The sequence below is a fragment of the Fukomys damarensis genome, unplaced genomic scaffold (assembly GCF_012274545.1).
Source record: "Fukomys damarensis isolate Sample0158 unplaced genomic scaffold, DMR_v1.0_HiC HiC_scaffold_24, whole genome shotgun sequence".
Lineage (NCBI taxonomy): Eukaryota > Metazoa > Chordata > Mammalia > Rodentia > Bathyergidae > Fukomys > Fukomys damarensis.
The window spans coordinates 25451162-25469938 of record NW_022900936.1 but is presented as its reverse complement, the minus strand read 5'-3'; the positions used below and the strand labels follow the sequence as shown (position 1 = coordinate 25469938).

General features: G+C 34.7%; 1 long non-coding RNA gene across 1 annotated transcript in view; it reads right to left on the bottom strand.

The window, feature by feature from the left end:
- Positions 1-449: 449 nt before the first annotated feature.
- Positions 450-18777, bottom strand: part of LOC104877256 — a 28536-nt gene continuing 10208 nt past the window's right edge. Inside the window, exon 4 of the long non-coding RNA XR_784549.2 lies at positions 450-476. This is a non-coding gene — a long non-coding RNA (uncharacterized LOC104877256). The remainder of the gene's footprint in view (positions 477-18777) is intronic.

Genomic DNA, 18777 nt, shown 5'->3' with positions numbered 1-18777 from the left:
ACGGAGCTTCGTGACCTGAGAAATTTACCTCAGTCATGTTTCCCACCCTGTGTTCATGCCACCAGGGGACCCTGGACTGGTTTAAATTCTAGCAAGAATCTCACACCAGTGCAAACATTTATATAGCACAGGGTATTGATTTTTGGCTCCAAAGAAATGCAAGCATCTTTTGGAACTCACCTTCCTTGAAAACAGGTTTAAACTTGAGCCATTAGCCTGTTGAGATTACCCTCATATTGATATATTTGTGATGGCTCTGAGTTTTCTGGAATATTCTTCAACTTTAAAACCCCATTCATTTATCCATGTCTAATGAATGAGAAGTAAGGTAGGAGCTGGATGTGGCGGCGCACTCCTATACTTTCAGCACTTTAGGTGCCTGGGACAAGAAGATCACAAGATCAAGGCCAGCCTGGAATACATAATGAATTTGAGGCCAACCTGGAACACAGCAGGATCTTGTCTTTTAGAAATATCTGAAAAGAAAGAGAAAAAAGAGAAATAGAGTCAGGAGGAGAGACATCTCAAAGGCCAAGTCTGCTTTAATCCCTTTAATACTATAGAGCTACAGACTGATCTGAAAGGAATTTTCATCATAGTGTCCTTCCTGTAAAACTGATGCTCATGACCTCCTAAAAGTACTGCCTAGATGGTGACTGGCTCTTCCAAGGCTCCTGGTATCCTCTATCCTCTTCTCCTGTCCCTTTCAGTAGAACCCAGAAAGAAGGTAGGAGGCCAGGGAGAAAAAGCACTGCTTTGGCCTCATGCTCATACTCTAACCAAGGAAGGAAATCGATGTACAGAAGCAACTCCACTTTCAATTCTCAAGCAAGGATGATCTATAAAATTTATCTATGGACTTTTTTGCATTTGATATAAATAATAATGAATAATGAATGATGTAAATAATAAGAGTAAAGAGCAATTCCTTTGTCACTGAAAGATAAAAAAGCTTCGGATTGCAAGAAAGGAAAGAATCGAAGCTTTCAAAAATTAATTTCCAAACTTTCTGAAATTTATAAAACTTCAATGAATGTGGCATTGAGTATATAAGAACTTTAATTCTGAGCACAATTTTTCCACTCTAAAATTTAGTGATTCTCAGACACATTTCTCCCAGTATCTTTTCTTAGAGAAATGTATTTTCTTTATTTTTGATACCTAACACCCTTTTTTACATAGACAGGAAAATTTCTTCCTTGTTGACATATTCGTTCATTCATTGACACTTATCAAGCAGAATATTGTCAGTATTTTAAAATAAGTCATAGTTCCTGCCCTCATGTAGCATACAATGTAGAAATTATGTGTCCTTGTTTGAAAATTGGTATCCCTTACTGAAAGTTCAGCCAGTAAAAGTAGTCTAACAGGTTTTCCCCTTCACACCAAAATGACGTGTCACAAAGTGCTACAAAGAATCAAGCCTGATCTGTGTCCAGAGCACTGACTAGACATATTTCATTTCAGAGCGATGTGCATTCCTTTGATGCTTGAGTTTTGCTGCATGTAGCTATCACGGCACAGGGCTTCTTGAGACCTCCAAATGTTTAAAAACTGGGATTGACACCACACTAAGAAATATAATTTTCCCTTTTGGCAGAGTATACACTGCAATCAGTACAACATGGAATGGCTTGTTGTTTCAAAACATGTAATCATGGGTACAGGGATTTAAAACAAAACACATAGGCAATTTTAAAGTAATATAAGTGCTAAAGCACATGCTAAGTAACTCCACCACGTTTTACTTTTTCTTTCTCTTTTATTATTTTGGTAGTTATATAATTCAAATGGTTCTTAATTTTAAAATGTATTTTTGGCCAAGTGTTTAATATTGAAAAGTGCCTATTCAGCACACAGGAGATCCTAAATACTTTTCATAAGGAAATTTTATTATAAAGCAGCATGTACTTCAAAAATTGTTATTTACACAAAAGGCCCTAATGGCTATAATAGCTTATCAGATCAATAATCAATGTTCTTAAAAGTCACTTAGAGCTAATTTATGTAATCTGCATTCTGAAAAGATCTTATATACATATTTACGTCATGACTCTTAGTGATCCCTTCACAGATATATTTATTCCTAGTGTTATCTCGTGCACCCTAATGATAGAAATATTTTAAGATTAGATTGTTAGACTATCAAAACATATTACTGCATAAACAAGAACTAAGGTTGTGATAATGCCACTACAGTAAAGATTATAATAAAGATATGCATTTGAATCTCCTTTCTTATAATTCTAATTATGAGGTTTAATGAATCAACTATTGTGTGAAGACTACACTAGAAACAAAGAATTGAAAGAGTTTACAGAAAAATATTTCTAGTATCTTAAGTGACTGTCAAAACAATGTATATAGACTTTGCTAGTCATCATACTGATAAAAGGAAAAAAAGCCACCATAACAACCCAAAATTTTCCAAGAATTGGTAAATGGTTTGACTATGTATTTTTCAGTATTTACTAAATCAACTCTCACCTATCAGTTTTATAAAACTGTTATTGGTTCAATACTGCATGCACATTAAGGGCATTTGAGGACAGTAAAAAAGTCATTAGACCTGCCTCTAAATCCTTCATTTATGTTCCCGCATTATGTGTTATGCTTTGTGTTTTGGGGAAAAAAAAAAAAGTATCTCAAATCCTACTTCTTTTCCTGGTCCATGCTGGAGATGCTTTACATTTCCCCAAGTTGTTTGCTTAGTTAGTGCTATTGTCACCAAAATAAGTCCAAAGGCAATTTGATACAAAGCAACCTCTTGAACTTCCAATAACCGAAACAGGTCTATTGCTATTTGCTATTTGTGCTAAACTACAAAGAATACACACTGTGAAATGCCACCCCACCTTGTCCACAGGGAATCCCTGACAAGCAACTCTAAACCTTGGGAAATCTTTAGTGTCTGGTTACAGGCTCTTTAAAGATTGTTTAAAATGTGGAATTCTTTATTTGACTTTTTCCAGTCTTCAAAAACAATCTTCAGTCTATGATATCCTACACACAAAAAAGAACAAAATGTAAATACCTCTGAGTTTTTTAATGACTTCCTTTTAACCTACCACAACTGCACCCCAGCAACAAACTGTAATTCATGTCCTTCTCAAAAATGTTGTTATCCATTCCTTCTCCCTGTCATGAGCTGCCCCACACCCCTGCTCTGTTATTCCTTCAAGAGCCTTATAAATCATATGATTAACTTTCAAACCAAGAATGGTTGATGTAAAAGAAGTTTAATTGGAATACAATCGCCCCCCTACTGCTCTTAACATTTTTGTGCATCTAAATGTGATCTGAATTTCAGATATGGTTTATTTGACATTTATTTTCCTCCAGCGTATGTGTGCTACATCTTTACCTAAATTGGATTGTTATCTTCTCTGCCTTTTTGAACTTAAGAGTATAAATTAACTATTATCCTGCTGAAATAAATTCTATTGCAGATTTCATGTATATCATGGGTATTCCAATTTCACTAAAGAATGCTGTTCTTATGTCCTGTAATTTATTGATCTTTGAAATAAAAAAGCTCTAGTGCAGGATAGAAAAAGACTATTATTAATTTTTTAAATAGTATTCCAAATTTCTCTTGACTTAAGGAGGGAATACATGCTCACTTTTATCAGTAAAGTAAGAAATCAGTTGTTTTGGAAAGATAAAAATCTGACATTTAAAGATGTTCTTATTAATTTTCTGTTTCAAATTAAAGAGATTCACTGGCGCGCGCACACACACACACACACACACACACACACACCAGCAAATTTTGGTAATTCCTGAGACTGTAGTTTGACTATGCTTTAGAATTTCAATCTATTCGTTCCTCTCCAGTATCTAATCATTTCTTCACTAATCCTAAATAATATTCTGTCCTGAAATCAGTGAACTAAAAATAACAAAGTCTTTGCAAGTAGGGAAGGTAACGAGGGTGAAGGGAGGGCAGAGGAATGGTGAAAAAATAAGAACCAAGATACATCATGTAAAGGTACAAGATCCCAATGTTGAATGTAACTGTATTGTATACCTCAAATGTGCCAATAAACTTAGTGAAAAAAAAGGAATAATTATTATTAAGGTTTTTATTCTAAAATTAAAGTAAATCATTCAAAGACAGAAATAAGTTTGTGACTTTCAGTTAATAATGATAGAAAAAGATTGATGATATCTAACCAGTTTCTTAACAAACAGCAGGACATTTCAGTAAAATTAGCAAGAATTGCAATATATTTCATTTTAAACGTGAACAAGAGACAGTTATGATTACATAAATAACTATAGGGGAAATTATTTTATCATATATAATCATACAACCCATACAATATTAACTTCAAAAAAACTATACAAAAATCATTTTTAACTAATTTTCAGCCACCAAAGTTTCAGTTTTCTCAGTTGGAGTGTTACTTTGAAATTTATACTAATCTGGAAATCGTGGCTAATTTGAGGCCTTAGATATTAAAAGACCTAAGAATTCAGTTAGGGTTGCACAAACACAAGTAATTCTTTCCTACTGTACATATGTGCACATTTCTGGTGCTTAACAAAACAGATTCTGAAAACCTTACTTGGCCAAGAAGGTAGATTTATAGCTGTTAGGAATCAACCACGGAGCATGGGGCCTTTGTGGTTAAAGACATCTAAATGACAATAAAGCAGTATCACAAAGCAGGAAACAGACCTTGACTCTCTTCAATTTTAGGTTATTGGGGTTTGGAGAGGGAAACTTATGTCTCCTGCCAGACACGATTTTTAAACATTTATAACTTGCTTACCCGTTATCACTTTAAAGCACTTTGTCTATGAAGGGTGACACTTACGTGGCAAGTCATATTTTATTATTAGGGGAAAAGTTTTCTGAACAAGTGAAAACATTTTTCTTTAATAGTGATTAAATGCCTGACAAGTTAAAATCTTTATAGAGAACAAAATGAGCTAAGTGCAAAAACAAGTTCCTAATGCTGTTTCCAAAAATAAAGAAATAACAAATGAATAAAGATGACTGTACCAAGTATTTCCAAATCAGGAAATTCAAACATCTTTAAAGTAGGTTTAATAATTTTATAAAACCCTACAAAATAATATAATAAAGATATTCCCTTTTACTTTAATGTACATGATTATCAAAATATTGATCAATTCTTGGTTCTTTTTTTAATCCTGTCACAGCTTGCTTTGTTAAATATTTTACCTTGGCAGCATATACACCCTGGCCTATTAATCAAAGCACCTCCATTCTCTTCAACTGAAGAGAGAGGCCATGAAATATCCTTAACTTTGTCTTTATTGTATTAAACCTATTTGAATGGAAACAAAACAGCCATTTAAACTGAAATCAATTTGCATAGCACAAATCAGAAGAAATATTCTTCAGATTAATTTTTGAGGTTTCTTTCTAAGTGTATGAAGCATATCATTGGTTTTTAAAATAAGATAAAAGACTATATTTTAAGTATTAGGCTAAAAATTTCTAAAAGTGCAAGAAGCAGAGACTAATGTTCAATGTGGATAGGGTTGAAACACATGAGCAAGCATGTAGCAATTTTAAAAGTATCCTATTCTTTTTTAATTTTTATTACTGTTGGTCACAGTAATCTGGTGAGCTTAATCTCATACTTTGTTAATCTCTCTAGTTTGTACTGTAGGAAAACAAAAACCAAAACAACAAAAACCTACCCTAGGAGTTTGTGTTGTTTGAGAAGAAGGAGGTCTGGCTTTGATATTAGCTCCATTGTTCATTTTACAAGAGTTAATGGTCCTAAATCTGATTATTTGAAACATCTACCCCGATGACTGATGGATGATAAAGCAATATATACTAATTAGGCACAATAAATTTTACAGATGAGCCGAAAACTTTTCTCTGAGTAGAATTCTAGAATTCCTTGAACAGGGCTATTGGAATTGTCCAAACACATTGATTTAAGGAGAAGCTCTATTTTTCATGGAACTATATTTTTAAAAACAATTTTATAGGACTTCAAAATTTCTATGAGCTTTGGTTTGATCTCCAACAATACCAAAAAAGCTACTTATTGTATATAGAGTTATGTGACTATTAAAATTAATGAACAGATGTGTTTTTAATTTCTTGAAGAATCTCTGAAACTTAATGAGCTAAATAAAATCAAGTTAAAGAGCTATAGCAACAATGTATTTTTTAAAGTCCATATTTGTATATTCTTTAATTGTATTAAAGTAAATAGAGCCATATCTGAGCCGGTCAGTATGTCTAGAGGTGGCTGTATAATTCTGGAAAGGAAAATTTCTCTCTTCACACACCTCTATTTATTAATTGCTAGTAGGAAAATAAATGCTTACAAGCTAATAAAAAAAAGAAGTTTTTGTGTGCTATAATGACATTCTTTCTTTTAAAAAAGTCATTATCCTTGAAGGCCAGATGAATGTCTGATTTGTATTTAATCTCCATGCATCTATTAGATTTCTTTATCCTCTGTTCAGATAGCTGAAGGCAGAGCCCATATGGTGGTACCCTTTTACAATTAGGAATAAAAGCATACTTCCTCCTGAAGATGCTACCTTGCTGGCATCAGGGGTGGCTGATTGGCAAATATTGTTCAGAGTCTTGAAACAATCTGTTTTTTTAAAGTATCTACCTCTCTTGTGTCCTTTTTGAAATTAATTGCATACATTCAGAAATAAGAAGTGGTAGTTTTAGAATAGCTCTTTTAGAGCAAAGTAATGAACTTTGTCAATTTTTCTTGAATTCGGGCTTAAACAATGGGTGAAGTCATAGGTGCAAAATGTCCCATGAGGTTAAAGATCATTTTTTTTAACTCTACTAAAAAATAAGTAACAGTTTAATGGTGTAATTATTTTTTCTTTAAGTGTTTGGCTATGAAATTAGAAAGTATCCTAGTTTAGAAATAATGAACTTTTCTTTATCTGAATGTGCATAGTCAGAGGGCCCTTGTTTTTGCTGAAGCTTATGTAGTTGCTACTGCACTTATAATAATCCTCAGGTCAGTCATATCAGCAGTTAAATAGTTTGCCTTGGAAAGTTATGAAATTTCAGAGTTGATGATCATGCTTACATTTTGGCCAAGCAGCACAAACTGTTGTCCTCAATTTTCTAATGTGGCTGTGTCTATTCTAGAAGTCATGATATGAGAAGGGCCAACTCCCCACAATGAAGGTAATCATTATGTACTACAAACGCAAATGAATAAAATTTTAATTATAAGGTAATAATACTAAAAAAGAAGCGAGAATTGACTATGAGCAATATATAAGAAAATACATGCCACTTAAGGGGGATAATGTTTCCTAAATTAGTCTTTTCAATGGAAAAATACTTTATCTTGTAAGCTAAGTATCAAATGCCACAAAGTCATAAAGCATTTAGTAGTATATTTTCAGACAAATAATATTTTTAATATCTCCAAATTCTTATGTATAAACAGTCTCTAGTCTGATTAGAAATACATAAGGAATATATGGCCATTATTTTATCAGTGCCTAAATTCAATTCCTTTCGTCTATATAGTACCCATTGTGCACATTTATATATTAATATATATACATACCTTAAAGCAACACTAAATCTCTGAGCAGAACCAAGTTTATCTACAACATATAATTAAATGCATAAAGTATTTTATGTGGCAAGTGAACTCTTGAAAACAACCAATCAGATCATATATATATATAAATAAATGACAAATTTTTCAGTTATTCATTTCATCACCTATTACATTGTATAGGTGTTATTCGTTTGTTAAATATAACAGATTTCACATTATTAATTGGCAAATTACCTCCAGAAATTTAGAAATATCTTTAGCTAGAAGAACATGGAAACAAACAAGGAGCTTCACTGACTATACTAAATTTCTTAAATTTCAGAAAGAATTATTGTTGAAAGACCAAATTTGTTTTCAAATCAGGAAAGAGAATATACTAAGGTTTAGTTGTACACATCAAAAGTGAGTCACGCAGAATAAAAGCAGTTAGATTTGGAATTGAAAGAGACATTGGCCATCTTGTCCTCTCCCAATCCTTGCTCTCCCCTCCCTCACCTGGGCTAGTACATGTCGAACAAGCAACCAGAAACAACCAATAAATGAAAGGAAACTCAAAGGGCACTCAGGGTCATTATTTTCACATACCTTTGAATAATGAGAGCATCACATGTCAGCTAGAGGAGAACAAAATGTCACATTCTCCAGCTAAAGGTCAGCTTTGGTCAAAGGTCACAGAAGGGAGGCCAGGAAATAACCTAAGAGGTTAGGCCGGGTGCACAAAGAAAGGTCACCAAATGTCAATGGAAGTATGCAGCTGTTCAGAGATGAAACAACTGAGGCACCCTTTTGTGCTGACATCGGCTAGAACAAACTGTCTCTGCTGACATTTTTTTAGCTGGCAGTTTTATAGGGTATTGACATTAATGTACCCAACCCCAAATTAGCCTTTTTAAAAGCAACAGTTTGGAAGTTAAGTGCAGCAGTTTCCAAAGAGTCATAACGGTGACATTTTTATTTCAAATAATTAATACAGCAATGGACTTCTAACACCAAATTTAGATTTCATTGGAGCTCTTTCACTGTGACAGTGTATTAATAACTAGGCCTCGGGACAGGTAGCCAGCAGTAACTAGTATTTTCATGATTTTAAGAACTAATTATTCCTTTAACTATGAAGTGCTCAGAAATCTCAGCTTGTTACAGGTTGGATGATATTAATTATTTTGTATTTCACTCTCCCTAGCTATTGGCAGTTCTTGATCTATAATAAAATCTATTTAAAGGAAAGAAAAATGAGTCATAAATTTACAACTGCATTTTAGAGGAATTTGTGCAAAACATTTGTAGAATTAATCCTTATCTAAGTATTGATCCTTTTTCAAACAGCTAATTTCCACTTTAAATGGGAGCTCTAAGAGTAACCATTCTCAGAGAAGAAAGCAGCCTTTCTGAGTATACTCTGATGTCAAATCCTACAGGAAAGAAATTCAGAAAAAAAAAAGGAAAATGACACTTGGAATTATTCAGAGACTTAACTCATAGATGATCCCTTCTAGCAGCTTTGGTTTTCTGAGGGTTTGCGAGTCTATTTTATAAACCCTACTGACATGGGTTCAGCATTAGCAGCCATTTCCAGACAACATTAGAACATTTTACATCTGATTCCCAGGCACAAGGCCATGCTATGATGTAAGATGTGCTTTTCCCTTCTTAGTATTCCAACAAGTGGTCCCACTTTACAGACATGGGAAGCTTGACTGTTTTCCCCAGATCTTTTTGAAACAGTTGAACCAAGTTAATGTCATCTTTGTCTCAGTTCTACATAGTGTTAAAAGGGAGTGCATTGTCCGTTTATACTATAAAAATGACATAAAAGTTCACCAAGAAAGAAAACCCTAAAGCAAGAGCAAACTCCCCCTAGGAAATTTATTCCAGGTGACTTTCTTTTTTGTTTGTTCCTTCATAAACTTCCAGGGAGACTGCTGAATAGTAACACTCACCTCAGGCTGACTTGAGGACTCACCCAGAGATAAAACTGCCTTCCTACCTAATGGGCACTCGGCATATGAAGCCTGTCAGGAGAACATCATAAATCGTGGAGATGGGAAGGGAGGGTGTAGGAAGAGCCACACAAACCCTTTCCACTTAGGAGAAAGAGATATTTAACACATCAGGGAAGTGCATTTAATAAATGAAGTCAGTGACTTGAACGTGTCCTATTTGATCTATACAGAGGTTGCTGAACTTTCTTTAAAAAGTCATTTTTATGCTGGTTGCTTTTCTCATGAAATTTTCTGCACCTCTAGTGTATGAAATGGATGTGTATGAGGCTGATTGAGAAACAGCTAAGGTCAAAGTTAATAAGAAAAGCAGAAGGTCTAAAAGCAGCCTGTCTTTTTTACCCCTTAGAGTTCAAGAGACTCCATATGATTTGGGCATGACATATTAATGTTTCTGAGATCAAGCTTTTTGGTTAAATCTGTCTCAAATAACGGATACTTAGGCAGTAATAAATGTGGAAGATGTCCCATTGCTGCAATTATAAAATTGAACTTCCCCCCCTTCTAATTTCATTCACAGGCCAGCCTTTAATCTTTAAAGGTAGCATGATGGAGGAGCCAGTCTGGGGATAAGTAAAGCGATCATCAAAGACTCAGAGGGATCAAGTATCACCTTGAATGTCAAGACTATAGAAGTTGCAAGACATCCAAGCTGGAGAAGAGCACGAAAATGTGTGGAAATGTAAAACCAGTTGCCCCTTTGGACACAAGGAAAATAGCAAAAACTCAGCAAGTATATCAAGTACAAGCTGCTCATCTATTTTGGAGATATTTTTGTCTCCCCTCAGTCTCTGTGGGTTCCTTACATTTTAAATTGTGAGAATCCTTGGGTTATTTTGTCACATAAAATAATATACCCCCTACACACACACACACACACACACACACACACACACTAAAATAAACAAAAACTCTGAATATTGCAAAGGAAAACAATGTTACTTGATTTTAGAAGATTTGCAAAAGCTACAAGTATCTCATTTGATATACATGGTACTCATTCACAAAAAAAATATAGAAATACCAGTGTCTGGAAACTTGTATATTTGTACATTCATGTGCACATTACCTTCTAAATGACTTGAAATAATTGTCTCTCCCACTTTATATTAACTTGACATATTTTTTTCATGTCAAGTCATAGTTCTTTTTCTAGTATCTGAAAATGTGCCAAACTAAATGTCAGTGCCTCCATGAGGAAGATTTAGAGTTCCTTTTGGAGAAGATAGAAGCTTCAAATGACAAACACACTTATCCTGAATGTCCCTTCTGCAGGTGTGACTTACCTCAGAATAAGGTCACAAAAGCCGCTCGGGAAGAGCTATGATTTGTTTGACTTGACATTCCCTGATATTTCTCTTTGTTATCCCTGTATCATCATTTTGTGGCAGAGAGAGAACAAAGCAAGCAGGTGCTTTTAGGTATATCTGCCTGATAACCCTACATATTACAGATAACTGCTGTGAATGTCTCTGTATGAAAAGCTTCCATTCCACTTCAGTGCTATTGAAGCATCGCAGGGGCAAGTTTGGAAATATTTCCTCAGGGCAAACTAACTGCAAAGCTAGCCCCATTTTGGAGAGACTCCTATCTAGCTTGGAAGTTGAAATTTACTAACCCACCCACTGTACCAGGAAGGCCGGTATGGCTAAGTGAGTCCTTTTGTCCTCACTTCTAATATAAGTGTAGGTGCCAAAAGGACCGAAGGAGTCAGACATACAAATACTTCTGCAGTCAGTCAACAAACACTTGCTGTTTACCTGTTAGAGAACAAATTCACTCTGTACACTGAAAATAGTCATGAAGTCCTGCTTCCCATCTTCCAGGTGTTTAAGAGACAACAAGCCAGGGATGGAACATTCTATCCCCGGATCCCAGCAATGTTGCCCGTTGCTTAATTTGCCTCTTGACTCACCATCCCCTTTAGGGAAGGAACTTTAGGGAAGTCTTAAGTGTTTTCCTCTCTGTCCGAACTATTGCTTTCTCGCCTTGGCCTCATACATGGGACGTACTTTAATGGATTGGGCATGAGTCAAATACAGCACCTGAGAATTTAAGGAATATTTTTTTTTATATATACACACACACACACACACATACACATACATATGAATGATTTATTCATGAACTTAAACCATTATCCTATCACATTTCTTTAATTTTTTAATGTTCATTACCTTTTCAGGTGCATTCTTTATTTTTCTTCATTCTTATTTTTTATTAGCTTATGTTTTTCTTACATAGTGATCCCATCCTCATGGTAAAATGATAGAGTGCAACTACAACTCCGTTCTTTTTTCACCCTCTTTTGTCCAGTCTCTTCCCTCCCTCTATCTCTTGGTCCCTTTCTTATTTGCAAAAAATCTATCAAAGCCTCATCTTATCCCAGTATTGTACGTCGCATGCCAAGTGCAATTCTTCTGCTTGCTCTTTTTCTGAATCTCCTTTTCAAAACAGGATTTGCTAAAACAATTTAACCCCAAATGCATAGGAAATAATTTCAATATTTCCCCTACACATTTCTTTGTAATTTTATGGAATTCCTTACCTATATGAAAAAAAAAATACTTTCACAATGTTCTCAGTCTCAGCAATAAGACTGTCACCAAAGGGAACTTCTTTTCCCTCCTTAGTCTTTGTACTCCTCTCTTCAGATCCCCTTTCTTGACCAAAGGCTGAAAGTATCACAGCGTCTGGGTCTGCACTTGCCTGCGGTCCATTTGTATTGCTTCTCTTCTGGAGGTGTTTCCCAGTGCCCACTCCGACCTATTGCCTTTGGACTTTTATGACCTATCTCTGTATTTGCAAATCAATTCCAACACCTTTGCACCACACAAAATTTCAACACAGAGAAAGGAAAGAATTTTGAAATTCAGCTACATTGCTTAGAGGAACTCCCTGAATATACCCAGTCACTCAGTTTAGGGAAGTAAGACTTCTCTGACAAAGCTAGAGAGGGATATGACCTGTTTTAAACTAAAGGATCAAAAATTTCTACTTGTTCTCATTCTGAAGGGGAAAAATGAAAAGAATGAGTCATAAAGAAAATGAATGATCTCCTCTTATAACCTTTCCATTGAAGGAATGGACAATACTTGGGTAATGATGTCCAATTTATTCATAAAATGACCAAAGGGCATTTATCTATATAGTTCCCTAGTGAAGGACCCTTTGCAATGTGGATGTTTTCTAAGGGTATAAGTTACAACTTCTTTATGCAGGCTTGCAAGGTCCCTTTCATTCCTTCTAGCATTTCCCTTTATTTTTCTCATATTTCCTTTCTAGTTCAGATGGATCTCTAGCTATATTTTCTTTCCAAAACAAACATGACATGGCATGCAAGTCTATTTACTTGAATGTTAAACTGAAAACAATCTTTAAGCAAAGCTGGTCAGGTTTTGAGTCCCAGTAAGAATTGTAATTCACCCTTCATGCAATTTAAGTAAAAAGATATTGATGGAACAACTCTCTAGAAGTGTGGGCAGACTTTCAGGAATTACCCAAGACCTAGCAATGATTTCACCTTTATGTTGAGGAGCAAGGAAAGGGTTTACCAGAACCTAGTGAGGAGTGGAACAGTGGAGGAAGGCTTGCCCAGTTCAAGCTATGGTTTTGGAGGTATAAAGCAAAGTTGTTGCAAAGTTAAAGCAAGAGAAGAGCAGGAAAGGAAAGAAATACCCTAGCTTCTCTTCCATGCAGTCCATTTACTGCCTGCACCCATTGCAGCCTGTGGCTGAAGGCAACCAGTGACCTGCCTGCAAAAAGAGCCAGATACAGAGCAGAGAAGACCTGAGCTGAGAAGGCATTTACAGTGAAAAGTAGGAAAAGCTGGCACCTAATTTCTCCTTTAAATACATAAGGAATGGAATGAATTCTATCATAGGATCTCCTCCAAATGGAACTTCAGGCATTTAGAGACAGCTCTTTTTTTTTTTTTTTTTTGGAAGCAGGTACTACAGACTTAATTGGGTCTGTTCTACCAAAATTCCTATATTACAACTATAATACACAATATGACTGTCCATGAAGATAGCATGTAGTAGGTCTGTGTTTTGATACCCTCAAAGTTCATGAGTTTAATCCTCATTGTTAGGCATTAAGAAGGAAACAACTGGTAAATGTTCACAAGTTAGGCTGTGGGAAGTGATTAGAAATAGATAAAGTCATCAGGATGGAGCCCTCATAACTGATATTAGTGTATTTACAAGGAGACAGAGAGCAGGCATAGCAGACACACACACTTACACACAAAGAGTCCCTGTGTCTCTTGCTGTGAGATGCCCTGCACCATCTCTGCTAGCAAGAAGGGCATCATTAGAGACAACCCCTTGTCCAGATGTGTGGTGTGTTTTTGCTAGCTATGTAGATTTAAAGCGGTCTTGTGAATATGTGTTTTACTTTGTCATCAGTATTGGAAAATTCTCAACAATTATATCTCCCTATAGTGATATTCCTGCATTTCCTGTTTTCTTGTGAAATTATAACTCGACCATACCATCTAACTTTAATGTTTCTTGGCCTCTATTTCATGTTTTCTAAATTTTTTCTTAAGCTTTATTCTTGTTATTTCTTCTACTCTATTTTTCAGTTGTGAATTCTCTCTTCAGCTATGTCTAATGTGCGATTTAAAATTTCTCTTAGATTATTAATTTCAAGTTATATTTTTAATTGATTAATGTTCTGTCTTTTTATCTTTTTATTTTTCATCAACTTTGCATAATTAATTTCCATAGTCTCCTGGCTAAAATGATGAATGAATTCCTTTGACTTTTAACATATGAGATATTCTTTATTTTTATATTCTAAATTCAATAATTCAAATATCTGAAATTTTTATGAATATGATTCTTCCCTTTGCTGTTTATATTCTTTCTTAATCTCGATGTTTTTATTTCCTATTGCATTTTTTTGTGTGTGTCATTGGTGTGAGGTCAGGTTTGTGTGTTTCTCCAAAAGATTTGTGTGCTTCTTTATGCTCTTGAGCAGCTGGTACAATAGCAGGTGGTATAAATTCAGAGCACAAGCCCACAATAGGACCAACATGTGTTTATTAACTTCTAGTAGGGATCTTCTTTCTTGAGTTGCTTTTTGAGGTAAATCTTTCATAATATAAAACTAACCACTTTAAAGTAAGTACCTAATGGCATTTAGTGTATTCATCATGTTGTACAAACCATCACCTCTATCTAGTTCCAAACATTTTAATAACCCCAGAAAAACCCAAACCTATACATAGCAGCAAGCAGTTATTACAAATTACCTCCTCAATCTAATCTCCTGGAAGCTACTAATGTGATTTCTAACTCTACTGCCTCTTCTGAATATGTGTGTCATATAAATGGGATCATATAATATATGATGCTTGATATCTGAATTGTATCATTTAGTGTAACATTCATGTTTGTCTATGTTGCAGCATGTCTCAATACTTCATTATTTTTTATAATTGTAGGTATATAGTACATGCTGTTTATCCATCCATCCATTGGTAAACACTTGGGTTATTTCTATCATTGGATTGTTGTGAATAGTGCTGCTATGATTATTCAAATACAAGTTTTTATTTTAATTGGTAGGTCACTTTGGGTGACATTGCCATTTTAATAACATCTTCATAATTGATGATCATGGAATGTTTTGCCATTTATTTATATTTTCTTTAATTTCTCTCAGTAATATTTTGAGAATTTTAATGCCTAAGTCCTCTACCTACCTCACTGGGTAAATTTACTACTTAGTATTTTCATCTTTTTGATTCTTTTGTAAAAAAGAATTTCTTTGTAGTTTTATTTTTATCATTCATCGCTACTATTACTATATAGGAATAATCTGGAGGGCTGGGGATTTAGCTCAGTGGTTCTGCTGCCTGCCTTACAAGTATAAGGACCTGAGTTCGATCCCCAGTACCAAAAACAAAAGAAAAAAATAATCTTTATAATATTGTATACATCTTCGTATGTTGATTTTATATTTTGCTATTTGGCTAAATTTATTAGTAGCAAATTGCTTTTTCTCCTTACATCAAGACAAAGAAAAGAATCAATTTTTCTTGATAACAGCCTTTATGTGATAAAGTTATTTTGCTTTGTTTCTAGTTACCCATTTCATTAAGGATTCTTTTGGAATTCAAGCTGTAATTGAAGTTCTGGCACATATTTTGGAAGTCCAAAACTTGATCTCTTCTAACTACACAAGATCCATTAATAAGAAGAACACTCTTCTTCGATAATTCTGGAAATCACTTGTAGTTCAGCCAGTACGTCTTATTTAGAACTCATGCTTTGGCTTAGTTTGACCTTTCTTGCCTGTTCAGCAATGTGAGTGTGGATGTTTGCATGTTTTTGCATAGTTTTTCAGTATTGAAAATGTTTTTCAATAGACAGGTTTTGCAGGATATTTTCTTCGTTATATTACCAGAAATGCAAGTCTTTCTTAGAGAGTTTTTAAGGGACTTAAAAGGGAATATATATATATAGTTAAGAGAGGGCTTGTTACACCAGGAGTTACCACTAAATAAATGTAATTTCACAGATACACATACATAGAGTTATGGAATGTGTAAGAGATGTACAATAATGAATTACTGGCTATTATGGTTGGGAAATATAATGAATGACTTGAAACTGCTCTCATGGGAAATTCAGTGTAAAAAATGCATTTTGCCCGAGATGTATGATTTTACTTGAAGCAGCCTCAAACATCACTAATCTTTACCCATAAAATGGGTCACTGACATGGACAACAACTTATGATAAGAATATTGTGTTATTTTTCCTTTGTTTAGAAATGACTTTTCTGGTTTACAATTTTCAAGGTACATATTTTACTTATGTCTATTAATGTTGAGGCAAAACCCATTAGAAGTAACAAAAAGCTATGTTTAAATATGTTACTCTGCCAGAGTTCTATGTGTGAAAGTATAGTGGCTTTTTAAAAAACTACAGAAGAATTAAGTTCCAAGGAGCCTATCATTGAGTAATGTCAGTCTAAAACAAAAAATCAAAGTCCAAGGGAGATGCAATTTCACCCTGAAAATGGCAACAACAGGACTGGAAGTGAATTGAACCTCTATTCTGGAAAGCAAATGCTCTGTTGAAGCAGACTGTAGATGGCTTTTACTTATTGATCCAGCCCAAGCATTTATCATCCTGTTCTGTTCACCCTCTGATTTTGATCTACTAAATTTTTTAAGGAGATTCTTCTTCATAGTCAAAATGCCTTTAATTCAGAATAGGTAGCAATTTAACTATTTAGCCATATGATTTTATATGTTTTTAATGAGTCACGATATATGTTTATAAAATACATCAATTAGATCATAGTGCTGATGAAAGTACTTTTATCCAATGTCTCATAAGATGTTCATAAATGCTTGATTCTGAGCATTTTCACTTAACCAGTTTTCAAGTGAATTTGTTTTATCTAGTTACTGCTTTTTTTTTTTTTTTGCCCCAGAGACAACAAAAGTCATTGTGTACTTTGGAGCTTGAAACATTTGGGGCTTTCTTTTGTTTTCAAAAGCAGTCTTGCTATTACTACATTTTGATTCAGGCTTACTGTACATGAATGCAATAGTTATATCATTATATTATAAGCAGCTAATTGTATTGCTTATGCTAATGAATTATTCATGGTATAATCACATAAATTTGCTTCATACTGACGCTTTATTTTGCATGCTAATTTGAACATGGTGCATTTTTCACATTTTGATCTGGAGATGATCCGAATAATGACCTGTTTGTGGATATTGGGGTTTGCATTGACCTCAATATTCCTCTTTGCTCTAAACATTGCTTCATAATGTGTATATTTCACCAGGGCAATTTAGGTCATTCAGAGTCAGGGCCATGCTAATAGCTTCTCTTTAAGGCACTTCAATTATTGCTTATTAACACGATTTTCGAAACGAAAATTTCCAAAACAAAACATTGTGCTATTCAGGGCCTTCCAAATAGCAGACATTCTGCCTTTTATCTTCTCCTTTACCCCATAATTCTGGACTCTCCTCAGTCTTATTAAATACTGGACTTTTCATTTAGTCACTTTTATAATTTGTCCTCTTACCCATTCATCTAATGAATCCCCACAAATAATTGTGAAATCTTATGTATGGACTAACTTATCATACCCCTGGACCATGGCTGGGTTCCTAACTGTCTTATCCTTCTCCCTCAAGCCTTCACACAGTTGTCTGGTTAATTCTTCTACAGCCACCGAGTACGACATATGCTTTTCTATGCCAGTGCCAGCCATGGTGTATTACTCACTCCCCAGGAAGCATTTCTGCTTAGTTTTTTTTCTTCCCTAAATAATCCTCTTCAGTGATCTTTCATATTTTATTGCATAGTGATCAATTTACTTATATCTCTAGAAACATAGCAAGATCATAGTACTACTTATACATGTTTTTATCATGCCTGCTATTTCCTTAGCTAACTCGTGCCTGTAATACACTTGCCATCCTCTCAGGGCTCAGCGTAAGTGCAGTACAGGCTGTGAAAGGTTCTTGGGCTATCATAACTTTGTGTTGTTTGTCTGGTACTGGGAATCGAACTCAGGACCTTGCACTTGTGAGGCAGGTGGAGGCACCACTGAGCTAAATCCCCAGCCCTCCTTGCATTTGTCTTAGTTTTACCTTTCTTACAATCATATTATTTTTTAAAATCCTAAACCATATTATATATTAATTCTTCTCTTTTTGAAATGATAAAAGAATCTTGTTGCCCAATGGAGCCTAGAACATATTAAGTGCTACTAATCATTTATTTTATGTGACTCATTATCAATGCATATCATGGCAGGTATTGATGTGTACATCATATCAGTAAAGGGGATCCAAATGACCAAGCTATTTTTCAGAGTGTGGGTTGTACTCTACAAAACATATTTATCATAAAATATAATAGTGATTTTTATTTATGAGCCTGGAAGTGGAAATTATTTGACCCCTCTTTTCTGAATTCAAGATATTGGTCAACATATAGAATGAGAGTGGCCTACACGCGCTATTCTCCATCTGATTGTCTGGGTAGATTTAGTTCATCTGGCGGGCTTGCCAGGTGTTCTTCTCATTTCTGAATGCTGAAATTGTAAAATAAATTTGGGGAATGAGCATTTCGCTTGGAAGAGATGGATTATTCTACAGTCGAGCATATCAAAGGTACTGCACTTTCTCACTGTCACAAGGGCAACATTCAATGTTTCTACACACTAAAAGTATATATATA